The sequence below is a fragment of the Panthera leo genome, chromosome C2, assembly GCF_018350215.1.
Source record: "Panthera leo isolate Ple1 chromosome C2, P.leo_Ple1_pat1.1, whole genome shotgun sequence".
In the NCBI taxonomy this organism is placed as follows: domain Eukaryota; kingdom Metazoa; phylum Chordata; class Mammalia; order Carnivora; family Felidae; genus Panthera; species Panthera leo.
Genome location: NC_056687.1, coordinates 7,270,187 through 7,286,348, shown reverse-complemented (window position 1 = coordinate 7,286,348; position 16,162 = coordinate 7,270,187). Strand labels below are relative to the sequence as shown.

At 48.1% G+C, this 16,162-nt stretch overlaps 1 protein-coding gene across 8 annotated transcripts in view; it reads left to right on the top strand.

The window, feature by feature from the left end:
* Nucleotides 1–16,162, top strand: part of KCNJ15 (potassium inwardly rectifying channel subfamily J member 15) — a 76,759-nt gene that overhangs the window by 45,625 nt on the left and 14,972 nt on the right. The window contains exon 3 of one of the 8 annotated variants that reach the window (XR_006193083.1): nt 10,198–11,097. The exons of the other annotated variants lie outside the window; for them this stretch is intronic. The gene's annotated coding sequence lies outside the window, so the exon portion shown is untranslated. Of the gene's footprint in view, nt 1–10,197; nt 11,098–16,162 lie in introns of those variants that run through there. 8 annotated transcript variants of the gene reach the window in all.

Sequence of the window (16,162 nt, the reverse complement as noted above, 5' to 3'; positions counted from 1 at the left end):
CAGAGGCTAGGTCATCACTCTTACAAAATCTTCAACCAGATTTTTTTATTATTATTATTCTTTTACTTATAAAAGGGATCATGCCCCTGTAGCTACTCAAACTCTGATGAACAAGATTTTAGACTTGGCAGAAGCCCGTTGACGGGGTTGTTCTCAAGGCAGATTGAATCAGAAATTACCCTTGTAATTATTTTTTTGACATCCTTCATTTTTTTTTTTTTTTTTTGCTGTTAAAAACACGCAGGAACATTAAAAAGGTAACTTTCTCCTAGGTTTTAGAAGAAGAGGAGAGTGACAAAGAGAAATACTATGAACTTGGCGTACAAATGAGCCATGCTCTGGAATTCGGGCGGGTCTAGGAAAAAGTACAGACTTCAGTGGAAAACATACATGGGTGTGTGAGAAATCCCTGTAAACTATAAATTGAGTACATACTGCACAGCCTGTTCGGGAAAGAAACCACAGTGCTCTCTAAAATCAGGGGAAAGGAGACAGAGAGGAAGGTTGGCACCGAAACACCAGGTGTCCCTAGGACTTGGGGACGTGTGAGGTTGGCAGCCGTCTTACCCACATTTCCGGAATCGGACGGTCACGAGCGCAGACCAGGGCATCCGTTAGCCGACCTGCTTATCGCCAACGCTGTCACTTGACCTCCGTTTCCCAAGCTCCCCTCCTCACCCAGGCCCCCTGTTCAGTTGCTCTGCATTTAACCTGACCTTGTTGGCTTTGCCGGTGTGGCCGCTTTCCCCAAGGCTGCCGTTCTTTCCTTACGCTTCCGGTCTTGTTATCCGCCTTCAACACCCTCCCTTCAAGGCCCACGAGGCTCGGTTGTCCCTCCCACAGGGGCCTCATCACTTCTGGACTCCCTGAATTTCCTTCTCTCTGGGCTGAACCCAACCCAGAATGTCTCTGGGCAATGAAGCCCTTTTCATATGTTGGGTCCCCGAGTGGGTGTTTGTTGGGCACAGGTGCTGCCTCCCACCCCAATCAGATGACAAGCCCTTGATGGCTGGGGGCCTCTCGCCCTTGACCGAGTGACAGCCAGCCATGCTTCTCAGGGTCCTGCTTTGCACCGTGTTGGGTGCATTCAACTGGCTGTTTGTGATCCTAATGCGAGGTGAGCCTTATTATCTCCCTTGTTTATTTGTTTATTTATTTATTTAGAGAGTGTGAGCAGGGGAGAGGGGCAAAGGAAAAGAGAGAGACTTTTCAGCAGGCTCTACATTAAGCACAGAGTCAAATACAGGGCTCGGTCCCATGACCCTGGGACCGTGACCTGAGCCGAAATCAAGAGTCTGACACTCTACTGACTGACTGAGCCACCCAGGCGCCCCTTTTTTGAAAGGAGGAATCTGACAATCAGGGAGACTGAATACTTGTCCAAGGTCACTTTCCCAAGTACTTTCCACAAGGCATCTCCCTTTGTCCTCGGGATGAGTCCCTCCTGAGCTTGGCACAAGCTTCCAGACTTTAAGGGCCTCCCCTCTCCCCCCACTGTCATATCAGAAGACCTGACATTTGAACCCAAGTCTGTCTGGCTCCAACCCCATATTTTTTCACTATTTCATGTTGCATCTCTATCACCAAAATGCTCGAGACAAAGCTAAGCATGGAATAATATTGACTGAATATGTGATGATTCACCCGATTTTGTCAAAAACTGTAAATTGGACCAGGGTGTGTGTATGGGCGGGGCAGGGGGGGGGGGAGACAGAGAGAGAGACAGAGAAAGAGAAGACAGGTTGAACACAGGAAAACAATCCCTGCTGTCCCTAAAATGTTGACATTTGTTAATAGTTCTTCCCTGAACACTGTCATTCCCAGGGATGGTCCTATAAAGAATGTTCTGAGGACTGAGCTGAACACCATGTCAGTATTTTCTAGTCAGGAAGCAGTGAGCCTGTGCACTAGAATGCTTCCCCAATACAACTGTCCACAACCTGGCTGCGGGCCTGGTCGTTATTATTCCGGGCAGGTACTCCACATCCTGTCCAGAGGTCATTATGGGAACAGACTGGCAGAGAAGAAACATCTGGAGAAATGCATATGGAGGTCATCGAAAATGATGGCACATGAGAGCCATCCAAAGTCACGGGAAATTTCTAGTGTGTTCTCATCTGTTTACAATAATTCTCCACCACTAGGGGCTGCTTGGTAGCTTGGTGTTTTAATGTTTATTTTTGAGAGAGAGAGAGAGAGATTGGGGGAGGGGCAGGGAGTGAGGGAGACACAGACTCTGAACCGGGCTCCAGGCTCTGAGCTGTCAGCACAGAGCCCAAGGCGGGGCTCGAACCCACGAACCGTGAGATCATGACCCGAGCTGAAGTCGGATGTTCAACTGACTGAGCCCCCCAGGTGCCCCAGTAGCTGGGTGTCTTGAAAACCAACCGCGCAACCTGTGACCTAGCACCGCGATCGGGCCCATGACCGAGAGTGTGAGGCCCACGACAGCTTTGAGAGTGATTGAAATGTGATTCTTGATCAGATAACCTCCAAAGGCTCCAGAGCCCCGTGGGAGAGAATCCAGGCGAGAGGGAGAATTGCTAGCATCCCCAGGACCCATGAAGCCTGAGAAAATGCTGTGCCTCCTTCCAGGCGGTGGTTCTGCTTGGCAGTTTCTGTTGTCAAACAGCATATAATTTTTTTTTTTAACATTTATTTTTGAGACAGGGAGAGACAGAGCATGAACAGGGGAGGGTCAGAGAGAGGGAGACACAGAACCTGAAGCAGGCTCCAGGCTCTGAGCTGTCAGCACAGAGCCCGATGCGGGGCTCGAACTCACGGACGGTGAGATCATGACCTGAGCCGAAGTCGGCCGCTCAACCGACTGAGCCACCCAGGCACCCCTCAAACAGCATATAAAAGAATCTGGAGCCAGGTCAGATACAAGTACCTTTTTTTCTTTTTTTTGCAAGGGGGCTGTCGTTCACCCATAAAATCCAAAGTCCCGGGCTGGAATTTCTTGTGGGCCAAGGCTCTGCTGTTCATCCACCATGGCAGTGGGTGAGGAAGGCTCCATTACCCAGCTTTGGCCATCCCGTGAGCATGCGGCCCAAGGTTGGACTGCACCCCCCGTCCCAGGTCCTTCCTGCAGAGCCGGGCCCCCTGGTCACTGCCCCAGATCTCCAGGACCTTCGATTGAGCTGGGTCCCAGCACCTGGACTCAAGGTAAGGCCCCCAGAGTGCTTCCCGCTGGCCACCCAGGGTGCCACGGAGGGAAGGGAAAAATAAAACATCCAAACCTCAAAAGACTAGGGAATTTCTGGAAGGTCCAACCAAAATGATTCATCGTGACCTCAGGCATGATTTTTTTTTCCCCTACTCTCCACTCTTTTTCATTTCAACTAATATGTATCTTCCTGATTTGAAGAAAACTCCCGTGTTTGAAACTTCTAGTGCTTAAATGTGAGTAGGCACTACGCTATGGGACTGCAAATAAAAGACAGTATTTAACCTCGTGAGGAAAAAGAGTGATGAATTCTTGTACCCTATGCTGTAGAGACTGAAGCCCCAGTTTATTTTCCTGAACGAAGGCTTTGGGTATACAACTATTAGTAAAGAACAGGCATGCTTCTAAAAATAGCAATTAGCTCTTAATTCAGATTAAATTCACAAATAAATAACTTGCAGCATTAGCACTGATGTTTGAGCCTTAAAGACCTCGATTTCAACGACAAGGTGTCTAACAAATGCAGCTGTTTGAACAAGCACACACGGAGGCTTACTTCTTCCAATGTTGTGTATTGTATTATCCACAAACCGCATGGCTTGTGAAGAGGGGGAAGGTATTTAAAATATTAAGTGATGATAGCTAGCTAGTAGTCTAGTTCTCCTTACCGACTGTCCAATTGGTAGCATTCTACCTTAGGCTTTTAGGATCTGCTTAAGGCCTGGTTAATTCTAACTCACAATTTTTGGGGGTGAGAAAGATCCTACATAGACTGCTGTAAATTCATCTTAGCTCTGAGAGATGACTCATATGTATATAACTCTATTTCATATACCTAGCTATTCATTCTAATATTTGCAAAGCTTCTTCCCATCCCTTCCTTTCCATTCCTTCCTTTTCTTTCCTTCCTTCCTTCCTTCCTTCCTTCCTTCTTTCCTTGGCGTCTTTTAACCAGTGTTTCCCCCTTTTCCCCGATATTGACAAATCAATTTCCCCAGCTTGCAAATAACTAGAACCCCTTGGTCTCTAAGAATTTTCTTGTCAGTCTGTTCCAATGTCCTATCAACAACTTGTCAATTACCCGTGACACCTGAGATTTCTCCCAGCAGAACTTAGGCCGTGTATGTTCACAGGGCGATTAATCTTTAAAACCACGATGGTCCTGGTGACCAAGGGCCTAGTCAGCCCAGAGCCGCGTTAGCTGTGCAGCTGACACGAGAGTCACACATTCAATGTACACGTTAAAGAAGTAAACCGAGTTTCAGATTTTCGCGTTTTCTCTGATGTTCACTGGCTGCCCATACCGGAGAGAGCTTGGAGGCCATTTCGCCCAACCCTTTCATTTTACAGATGAGGAAAACAGGCCTAATTGATAGCTGGCGATACTAAATTATAGCCCTTCTAAAACTCAATAGCAGAGTTAGTAGGCTTCTTAATGTGCTCAATTACCGTATGGATTCCACGAGCCGATGAGCGCGCCGTGACCTTGAGAATTTACATTCTGCGGGTTTTCGATGTTTATGTTTCTACCGTGGTATTTGTAATCCCAAGTCCCGGTCACCTTTTACCGCTGAGGCCTCGCCGGTCCCCGGCTCCGGGCACCTCTCCTCTTCCGTACTCGGCCGGGGCTCCCGGGTACTCAGCATCGACATCTGCGAAGTCACAGCAGGTGTAGCCAAGAGACTGGGTCCTGCGGCTGTTTAGACTCCTTCCTCTCTCGTCTCATCTCCTGGCTTCTCGAGAGCTAGCCCCAGTTTCTTCCACATCTTTCCGCCCTGCTCACATTTCCCCAAAAGACCATACTTAGTCCGTTCCCTGGACCAAGGGCACAGTTCAGCAGCGTTCATCTTCTACCGCTCAGTATTTTCCCATAACGTTTCCTACCTTCCTTCCCCTCCCCCTCAGCTGGAACATAAGCTTCATGAGAACAAGCATCTGCTTGTACCGTGGTGTCCCCAGTGTTTGAAAGAGTCTGGAAAATAATAGGTGCTCAATAAGTACACGAGCAGTGGGTGTAACCTTTCCTCTTTCCCTTCTTTCTTAGGGAACCAGGGGTCCCCCCTCCTTTCCAGGACTCACCCCTGGGAGCGGCAGTGCCTCCTGTCCACCCTCAAATCTTCGACTCCTAGATCATGTCCTATTTCCTGAAATCTCATTTCCCTGGTTGCCCACTCTGATGAGCTACACAGTTGCCCAACCGTCTGGCTGCTCTTGCCCAGCCGCATTTCCGAAAAGTCCTCCAGTCCTCCCCAGTGTGGCCCGTCTCCTAGCTTCAGCCCTCAGCTTCCTTCTGCCGTTGGTATTTTTCCTTGGTACAGATCTCATTGACTCATGCGGTTCACGTCTGCTCCCGGGTGGCGATTCCCAAATCTTCATCACCAGCCCCAAATTTACTTCCTAGAGAAGAACGCTTCAAAGCAAACTTGAGGAGAGCCAATCTCACAGCGTTGCCTTCAATAATCTGTCGTTCAAGCCTTCTTCTTCATCCAGGGACAAAGCAGCTCCTGTTCCCCTGTCATCACCTCACATCTAACAGGTGTGTGAGTGTTACCTGTTGGTAAGCCAAGGTGGTGATGCCCTGGAGTTCGTGTATTGCTTCATTTTTATTGCATTAACGGCATCTTATCTCATCTCTCTATATCTACTCTCTTCATCTCAATCTGTCTTGCTACATGAGCCTGGCTTCTTTTTACCTGTCGACAGATCAAACTCTTCTGTTTTAAAGCTCTTTAAAATCTATTGCCACGCGAGCTTTTAATCCATCCTCATATTTAATCTCTTAAGGCACCACAGTGATTCTCAACCATCAGGACACACTAGAAGCAAACGGCAAATTTTGAAAAAGTACCAAAACTCAGGCTCCTGATAATATGTCCCTCCTTTCCTCTCCCCGATGAGAGATTCTGATTCAGCTGATGTGTGGAGAAGCCAAGGGATTAAGACATTTAAAAACTTCTCCAGATGTTTCTTATATGCAGCCACAATTGGAATTATTGATATAACCTATGGTCCAATCAAATGAACCTACTCAAGAAAGTATTTTGCCACCACATCATCCTTTTTTTTTGCCTGGGAAGTTCCCCTCACAGACAATTCCCTTTCTCCTATTTCCTCTTCCTACAGAAAATGCACGAAGACTTCTGTGATTCTTCCAGTTGGAAAGAATCGATCCTTTCTTGGATGTTTTCCCTATGTTTCTATATAGTACATTCGTTCACGTCAGCTGGGAAGACACTGTTAGATCAGGACAATACAGAGCTTTAGAATAAGGCACAGTCCTTGTATTTATGCAGCTTGCAGACTTGTGGGATGGGAGAAACACATGAACCAGTAAACATCATAAGTTGTATTATAGGAGTTTTTACATGTCCCTAAGAGTTAGCCAGAAAGGATCCTACTCTGCCTGGTGTTATAACATTTCATGTATATGTCATCTCCTCTATTAGATGGTAAAACTTGAGGACCAGGACCAGGCATAAGACTGTATTTTTCTTATAATAGTGTTAAATACTTGCTGAATGAGTGAGTGAGTGAGTGAGTGAGTAAGTGAATGAATGATATATTGGTGATTAGGAGACACTGAGGAATACTCACAGCTTCTAGGAAATAATGACCCAGAGCGAGGGGTTGTCCCACTGGAGTTTGAAGGCCATGGCACCATTTTTAATCCTAGGCTATGTGTGGTTTTAGTTTTCCTCAATCATTCATTGCATATTTTACAGAATGGTAATAGAAATAGCATTAAAAACTAGGTCCCATTTCTCACGACTGAGAAGGCGGTGATGGGCTGCTCAAAATAAGGCTTAGCCCCTTTGATTTTAGTAAGTAAATCCTGGGAATCAAATGCGATGGTTTGATGGATGGAAGGAAGGACTGGGGGGCGAGGGGAGAGATTGGAAGAAACCCCTACCCGCCGTGTAGATTCATGAGCCTTCCCTCCTTTCCTTCTGACCTTAACCATGATCTTCTTGTGAAATCCTTGGGATTTTGAAAGATGTTGTCGAGAAAGCTGCGAAAAAGGCCACCAAGTGAATAAAGGCAGAATAGGATTCTGCCACAGTTTCCAGGCTGATTTTGTGTATGTGTGTGTACGGGGAGCGGGGTAAACAAGGAAGGAAACAAAGCACATGCGAACGTAATTAGACTTCTTTAGTGGAAAGCTCCAACGCTTCAAGTAACTACAGGTATGATTAATCATTCCCGAAAAAAGCAAGCCATCTTTGGGGAGAAGAGCCATATCTGAACATCCGTGTATGTACTCTTTGAGGACATCAGTGAATCACCAAGGAAGGGTCATCAACGGAGGAAGCTCCCAGCTTCCGGGAGCGTCTGAGTCAGGACAGACGAAAGGAAGCATTCCTTAACCCGGTGAACTGTAGCACAGTGGAAACTCACTTCACGCAGGATAGGACAATACGTGACTGTAAGTCCCTTCAAAGGAAGAATTTAGAAAGCTTCACATGTAATGATAAGTATGTTGAAACCATTCATATGTTTTGGGCCATGTCTTTGACCTTCATTCATCCTTTAATTTATGGATTGCTTATTAATCTATTTATTGACTCATTTATAGAGTCCTGAGTATGAGTCATCAAAAGTTTTTTTGTTGTTTTTTTTTTTGAGCACCTACTATATGCCAGGGACGGTGTTTCTGTGGCTACAGAGATGAACATGGCCCAATCCCTGCTCTCAGAGAACTCACCTTCCAGAAGGGGAGACAGATACATTCAGAGGAATTCATGATACAGAAGTGAGAGAACTATACCTTAGAGCGGTAAAGGAGAGGCAGGTCTTAAATGAACCTGCGGTGGGAGGAGTTATCAGGGAATCACGGGCTTTCGGCTGGGGGATCTGTGCGAACATGGGCCTTTCAGGCAGTGGACACACTGGGAGCAAAGGCAGGTAGAAAGATGTGGGGCAGCACGCAGTGTGCGGAGAAGTGCATTTCGCCATCACTGAAGCATGGATGACAGAGTGAACGTCCAGAGATGTGCCCAGAATGGCAGCCAGGGGGTCTCACCTAGAAAACTCAGACATCGGGTAAAAAGTTTAGACTTTATATCACGTAAGACATGAAAACCAGGTTGAGGGCTGACTCAGGGGACGGACATAGACACGTCATCAGTTTTGAAAGGGAGAGTGGCTCTAAAGGGGAGTCGGAGTAAAGAGGGGCCGAAAGGAGGTCAGGGACAGTGAGCAGAGTGGAGCCTTGAAAGGGGAGAGAAGCAGGGGATGGAAACAAGACTTAGCTGCAGGCAGAACCGAAGACGATGTGTTGTAATTGTACAGGAAGTGGGGAGAGAGAGGCGGACGGTCATCAGGTTGGGTGGCCGGAGTCACTCACAGAAAGAAAGAAGAGAGGCATAGCAGCAGCTTCAGGCAGGTGCAGGGCAGCACCGTGAACTTGCAGGGAACGCTGGCTTCATAGGCATGGTCCGCCCTGCATCTTTCAGCAGTGAGCGGACCGAGGGAGGCAAAGTACTCTTTCTCCGCTTCGCTCATCAATACACCAATATATGGGAGCACTCATTTTGAGACCCTTGGCTGCTTTTCTCAGCACCGGAAGACTCCAAGATGCCTTTGCTTCCGTTCATTAACCCATTCATTCATTCATTCATAAACATTAAGGGCCTGTTGGAACCTCGACATTGGCACACGCAACATAAGGTATGAGAGCTTATGTTTCAACAGGAGGCAATGGAGGGTGATGCACGAGCTGGAATTTGAGTCAGACCAGGATCTAAATATTGTCACCACTACTGGCCAGTTGTGTGGCCTCAGGCGAACTGTCTGACTCATCCGAGCCCCTTATTTTTACCAGAGTTTTGCCAGAGTGGCTCTGAAGTTTGGAGTTCAGGAATACGAGCTGTCAACACAGTTCTGGCCATGTGTATGCTCGCGGCTAATGGCTATTGTTAATCTGATCATTGTTACTGCGATTAGATATTCAGAAGTCCACCAACAGTTCCACCACACTGAGATAAATATTCCGAGAGACAGAAGCACAGGGACAGGGGGGCAGGTAGGGAAAGCGCCTAACCTGTGAGAACAAGGGAAGCACATCCCCAGAATGAGCCAGGTCTCAAAGGTAGACAGGAGGAAGCGAGTGAAGAAAGGGAGAGAGCTTTCTAGTAGATGGCCTGACATGTTTGAAGGTATCGAATCAGTCAACAGAGGACCAACCCATTTGGGCAACCGTGAGTCATTCGGCATGGCTCGCACAGGCCGCGGAAAAGCTGGCACCAAGGCAGGGGTAGGAGGGGCGGCTCCTAAAGGACTCACACGCCATGGTCATAAGGTCAAGGGATCAGGCCTTGGTTTGTAGATAACTGGGGCCGCTGAGCTGGGCAGTGGAGGAGAGATTTCAGGAGATCGGCAAGGCTGCACCGTGGGGAATGCCTCACACAGATGGTCACTGGGGACAGGCACCTGGTTATGAGCCTCCTGGGGTCACCGAAGAAAGAGAGTATGTGCCTCTAAACCAAGGCAGTGGGGCTGAGAAGGGGAGGGGCAGCTTCAAGGGATATTGACGTAAACCAGGGGTCCTCGAGGCTGTGTGATGCAAGACATTCTTCTCAGCTGAACCTTTTGTCCTCACCACCCGAAGACAGTCATTTGGCCTTTCTTGTTCCATGAGGTTTATTTACCTACGATCAAACAGGAACAAGAGGTGGCATGCAGGAAAGACAAAAGGGCATTGTCCAACTTTTGTAGCCAGGGTCTGGCTCCCAATTCCACCCTCTGAAACCGGGATCTCTTGACTGAAATCAGGGCTGAAGACAGATCCAAGATAGAGCATTGAGAATTGGCCGACCAGATGTCATTTGGGGGCCAACTCATGTCAAACGGCCAACGGAATGGCCCTTTAGGACTTCTCCTTCGTCCACTCCACTGTCCTCGCTAATCCTGAACACGTGCTCTCAGGCACTGAGTCTGAATCCTGTGGGTTGCGTTGTGTTTGTGTGGGACGTGGGCCTAGATTCGGAGGAAGCGCTGTTCCAATTCAATCACACGTCACTTTTCCGCAGGGAACGGAAATACTCGGATACCAGCCCCGCAGCCGAGAAGACGCAGATATTTGAAAATTCACGCGCACGTGAATGGCCGGGTAGACTCTGTGAATTAAGAGAATCATTGTGTCAATATCGTGTGCGTCTGTGCTCGTATGTTTTCACTCACAAATCTTCACTGAGCGCTACAGATGTGGGTGGGTTCTTTTTCTCCTCTTCCTTCGGACAAAGAACGTTTGCAACCCACTGACTTTCAACACCAGCCTCCCATCAGGGTGAGGGTGCCCGGAGGTAGCCCTTCCTAGTCAGAAACTTCCCACTGAGCTTTGTTCTGCTTAACACCAGTACCACGGGAGCCTGGATGATCAGGAGTGGTCAAAACGTCGGTTTCTAGCTCTGCTTCTCGTAAAGGAGAACCAACATTGGAAAAAAATTATTAAACACGGGACTGACGTGTGATGCTGTGCAGTGATTTATAAGCAGGGTTTTAAAAAAAAGGCTAGTGACCTTGAACTTTCTCCCAGAGGTAAAGCTTCCTTCTCCATAGAGTTCTGCGAGCGAAATCAGCTGGTGACGGCCACCCATGGGAGAGAAAAGGGTCACTGAAACCGTTTCAGATTGCTCTGTGTTCTGTGTTGTGTAGTTTCGATGAGGAACTCGGGTTGCAAAATGCTGATTGCAAACCAAAGCTAGTGGCCGGCCTCGTCACCGGGAGCCTGGTGGAAATGCACGTTCTCAGACCTCAGCACACAGCTTCTGAATCAGAATCTGCATTTTAACAGGATGCCCAGGACATCTGTCTGCACATGAAGGTTTAATAAGCACTCGTCCACAGCATCGGATTCTGGGTGCCTGAGGGGCTCAGTCTTGAGGTCCTGAGCGTCCAACTTCGGTTTAGCTCATGATCTCCTGCTTTCTGAGTTCAAGCCCCGCATCGGGCTCTTTGCTGTCAGCACAGAACCCACTTTGGGTCCTCTGTCTCCCTCTCTCTCTGTCTCTCTGTGTCTCTCTCTCAAGAATAAATAAACAGGAAAAGATAATAATAAAGCACTGGATTCAAAAATGTACAGTCCCCCACCCCCACTGCATACACACACACACACACACACACACACACACACATACACTAACACTTTGGACTTACAGGCACAACACATATACTTTTGTACATATATGTACTAATACACATATACAAGTAGGTACTAATATATTATGCACATTTTTTAAAATGCACAACATATAAACAAACGTTGAAAACAATAAAGTACAAACTCAGTTTGAATACTTCAATTCTGTCCTTGCTCTTGGATCCCTGAGGCACAAAACGTCAGAGACTCCTGCTCTGAGAACTCAAACAGAGGGCTAGCGCTCAAAGGTGTCTTAAACCTTTAACCTCTGATGGCCAGTGTGCAGAACAGGAAATAATTGGTTAGGCTCAACTGAATATATTTATGCCCTCATGCTTGTCAATTTTATCAGCGTGAGAAACCTAAGACCCATTTTCTCTTTAAGGCAGGATCGATCTTGTAGGCTATTCTTTGAGCTATGACTCAAGTCTAAATCTTCACTGGTAGTTCAGTGATTCAAGGTCACTGGCATATTTGTACCCTCTTCTCTCTGACATGCCAGGCCTTGGACTGGCCTCCCCTCTGACCCACAATATCAGACGGCATATCTTTAAATGAGCTTCAGCAGATACTAAGTCTGGACAGCCGGGAGTTCACTTGCATGATATCTTCGGCCACCCCACTCTTCCTCCAACATTACGTCCCTGCCATGTGACAGTCCTTGTGTTGGCCTTGGGGTTAAAAGTTAAATGAAACACCCATGGGGTGCCTAGATGGCTCAGTCGGTTGAGTGTCCGACCTCGGCTCAGATCACGATCTCACGGTTCATGAGTTCGAGCCCCGCATCGGGCTCTGTGCTGATGGCTCACAGCCCGGAGCCTGATTCTGATTCTGTATCTCCCTCTCTCTCTGCCCCTTCCCCGCTCATGCTCTGTCTCTCTGTCTCTCTGTCTCGCTCTCAAAATATACATAAACATCAAATTAAAAAAAAAGTTAAATGCAACACCCCCTTGCCGAGCCTGGTTTAAGGAGAAAGAGGGGTCCTAAACACAACAGTACAGCCACACTTAAGTGTTACTGTGAGGTGTGAATGACTTACAAAAGGAGGCAGAAAGGAACAAGGGGAACTCTCCCTGGAAGCTGAAGGAGGTGGCATTTGAGCGGGGCTTTGAGGGATGAATAGGAGTTTGCCAGACATAGGGCACAGGAAAGGAATTCGGGGTAAAGGGACCCGCCCGAACAAAGGCGTGGGGCAGGAAACCTGTTGGGTGGAATGCAAACTCTTCCCACCCAGTCGATTAAATGAGGCCCGAAGCTGATGTGGAATAATAAGCCTGGACACTTGCTGAACACTGGGTCCTTGGGGTGGTACAATCTAAACGTCTCTGGAAGTAAATTATTTCGTATGGTTTGGCCACCACAGCATGTGGAAAGTTTCTCGGTAGGGCACAGTGAGTACTTCTCATTTACAGTAAAACCTGGAATGTTTGGGAATGGTCTGTACTAGGGAAATTGAATTTTCAGATTAACTCCATAAAATGGAAAGTCTGGTTGACAAACCCTCCTAATTTTGTTCTCCTTTGAAGAGATAACTGCTATTAACACGTTAGCTGCATGTCCATTTTAATCTTACCTAGAGAGGGAGACACAGAGCAAACACACTGTCCGTCCAGCTTTATCAGCTTCCTGTTTTCAACGGGAGACGTTTAGTGTTTTGCCATGGTTTTTAAAGACTGCACACTGTTTTCGCTTATACATATTTTACACGTGTAAAATCGTTTCTTTCTTTTTGGTGATGCGGCTCGATCTGAATGTTTCAATATTGTGACTAATGCAGAAGACATTCTTGTACCTAATCCCAATTCGCACTTCTTATTAATTCTTAGACAGAAAGTCACTGGGTCAAAGGGTAGAAATAAAGAGTTTAAAAAACAAATTTAATGTTTATTTATTTTGGAAGGAGTGAGAGACAGAGCACGAGCAGGGGAGGGGCAGAGAGTGAGGGGGACACAGAATCCGAAGCGGGCTCCTGGCTCTGAGCCGTCAGCCCAGAGCCCGACGAGGGGCTCGAACTCACAAGCCGTGAGGTCATGACCTGAGCCAAAGTCGGAGGCTTAACCGACTGAGCCACCCAGGCGCCCCTAAGTAAAGATTTTAAACTTTGGGTGTAACTTTGTCAGTTTCCACCAGAAAATACCACGGCGAGTGACCTGTCTGAAGCCATCTATGAAGCTGTTCATCTCTGTATGGGCGACAAGATGGGCTGACATGTCTCTAAAAATCTGTGATGACTTTTCTTGGACCAGTGGCTTCTAGGTCTCATTTGCCAATGCCTCCAACTCTGCCAGTCCCCAGGGCTGCCCAAGGCTCAGACGGGGACTGCTTCTCCCACACTCCGTGTCCGGGAGAATCTCATCCACTTACACGTTTCAAATTCCATTTGCAGGATGAAACATTAAAGGCATCCCTCCTGCCCAGCCCTCTCTTGTGAACATCAGCCCAGACCCCAGGTCTTATCTCTGCTCAGGTCTGTCCTGCCCATACCCCGGAGCGCTCCCCCAGACCTCACCCCTGCAGGGGCTGGGTCACCAGGGGTGAGCTCCGCACACATATACCATCCAAGTGTTTGAACAGCACGGGTGTCTGAGAATCTATGAATGATTTTTAAATTCTGGTGGAAGATCCAGTCTCCTCTGAATGAGTATGTTCATTTTAACACCCCCCCCCCACATCCCATCCCCCTTATCTTCATGCCCGGAGGTCAGGAGTCATTTTGGAGACCTCACCTGCTCCCTGCCCCCCACCTGTTACAAGTGCCTATTGACCCTGTCTGGAAAAGGTAACTCAGAGCCTCCCCCGCTCCTCTCAGTCGGCTGACGCTGTCCTTGTCCACGCACCGGTATTTATAGCTTGGATTACCGAAAGCACCAGCTCTCCAGCCTTCCAGCATCTATGCTAGCCTCTCCCAACTGATTCTGCATGTTGTGTCAAACACGGTGACTTTAAAAGCCAGGGTGGTCCTCTCTTCCTTGACTGAAACCCTGAGAGGCTTCTCGTTCCCCTAGGATGAAGGCGATGTCCTCAAGGAGCCCCCAAGTCCTGCGAGGCGTGGCTCTGCCCCGAGCTCCTGCCTGACTCTGCTCCAGTCCCCTGCTCCCTGGAAGGTGCAAGCTCCGTGCCACCCGGGGCCTTTGCAGACACCGTGTGTCCCTCTGGCCGGAACGCTCCTCTCACTCCAAGCCCGCTTACCTACCTGCCGAGTGCTCCTCAGTCTTTACGTCTCCCCCTTAACGCCAGGGAAGCCTTCCCGGGACCCCAGACTAGGATGTATGACACAGCCCGGGTTCGATTCTCCCATCCGGTGCTGAATTTCTCCCTAAGGCTTCCCACAAATACCTTTAAACATTCCTCTCCTGGTTTATCTAATCCCTCCCTTCCCTGCTCTATCATCAGCTGCCTGAAAGCAAGAACCACGCTGGTCTCTGATTCCCTGCTGGAGCTCCGGCACCCGGTGCCGAGCCTAGCACATAACAGGTGCTCAGTGATCTCTTGGCGTTCAGATGAACGAACGAGTAATGAAATACCTTCAGACTTTCCACCTTTTAAATGTTTTTGAAGTATATGTCTATAAAGGTTGCTGTTTGGGGCAGGGGGGAGCAATGGTTTTTTATTCACTGACAAGAACTTGCTATAATCAAAGTAAGAACCCTCCGCTGTCGTCTGCGTGAACCAGAATTTCCTTTTGGTACGTCATATTCCGTACATTTTGTTTATTGTAAGCACCTAATGATAATAGCTCTTATATAATAATTAGTGTGAGCAGGCAGCACGCTATGGTGCTTTATGTACTATAACCTCACACGGCCCCATCATGTGTAAGAATTTTCAGTGTCACTATTCCGCACATGAGAAACTGAGCCCAGAGGGGTTAAGTAAGCTGTCGAAAGTCACACAGCTACTATTAACAGAAGCAGGACCCTGTACTCTTAACCTTTATGCTGTTTATGAAGAAAGGCTTTTTTTTTTTTTAAGCCCAGAGGAGGTAATGTTCAACCTGACTTTTAAAGAACAGGCGGAAATTAACCCGAGAAGGGGAGAATGAGAACCTTCAGGAAGGAGTGGCAGGCGGGAGACAGGAGCCCCGAGGGCACTGAACTCGGGGGGGAAGAGGCCACGATGCACCCAGGCTACATCCTGAAGGGAAGAAAGGTAAAGCGGGAGCAGAGCTGGAGACTTTAGCTTTGCAAAGGTGAGCAAGGCTTATCCTGGCAGCCGTAGGGAGGATTTATAAAGAGGAGTGTTGTCAGAACAGCTACTCTGTGCATGAGTAAGCTTTCTTTCTTCCTGGCAAGAGTTATGATGAAATCATGGTAACATAAAGTTGCATGTGCCCGAGTAGTACATTTGCTGTAAAAATCCAGCTTCACAATTCTGGGAAATGCAATGTGTCAGGCTCTGAAGGCAGCGGCTCCCATGTGTTTCTGAGCTGTCGTTTCCCCCTTTGTTTCCTCGTCAGAAGATACCGTAGGGTGGCTTCCTAGTAAGGGGTGAGGGGGTGTCTCCCCACGGGGACCGTCACACGAATCGTTCCGGTCGCTGCCCACCCCGGGCCGTGCAGTGATGTCCCGCCAGATAAGGAACGGACTGTGCTTCTGGTTGTTCGGTATCCCAGCTACTCTTCTAGAAGAGGCAAATCCAGTTACAAGGGTCAGGGGCGTCCCTGGGGAAATCAGTCGGGGAGGATTTAATACATTGGCTTAATTTCTGCGACAGGACCAGCACGTGGGGCCTCATGCACAGCAGGGTTTAAACCCAGGTCCATGGAGTCTGGGGAGGCTAGGGGTAGAGTGTCCGTGGCCTAGGCTGGGGCGGGGGAGGGACGGTTCACCCTCAATCACCTGTAAGCAAAATGTATA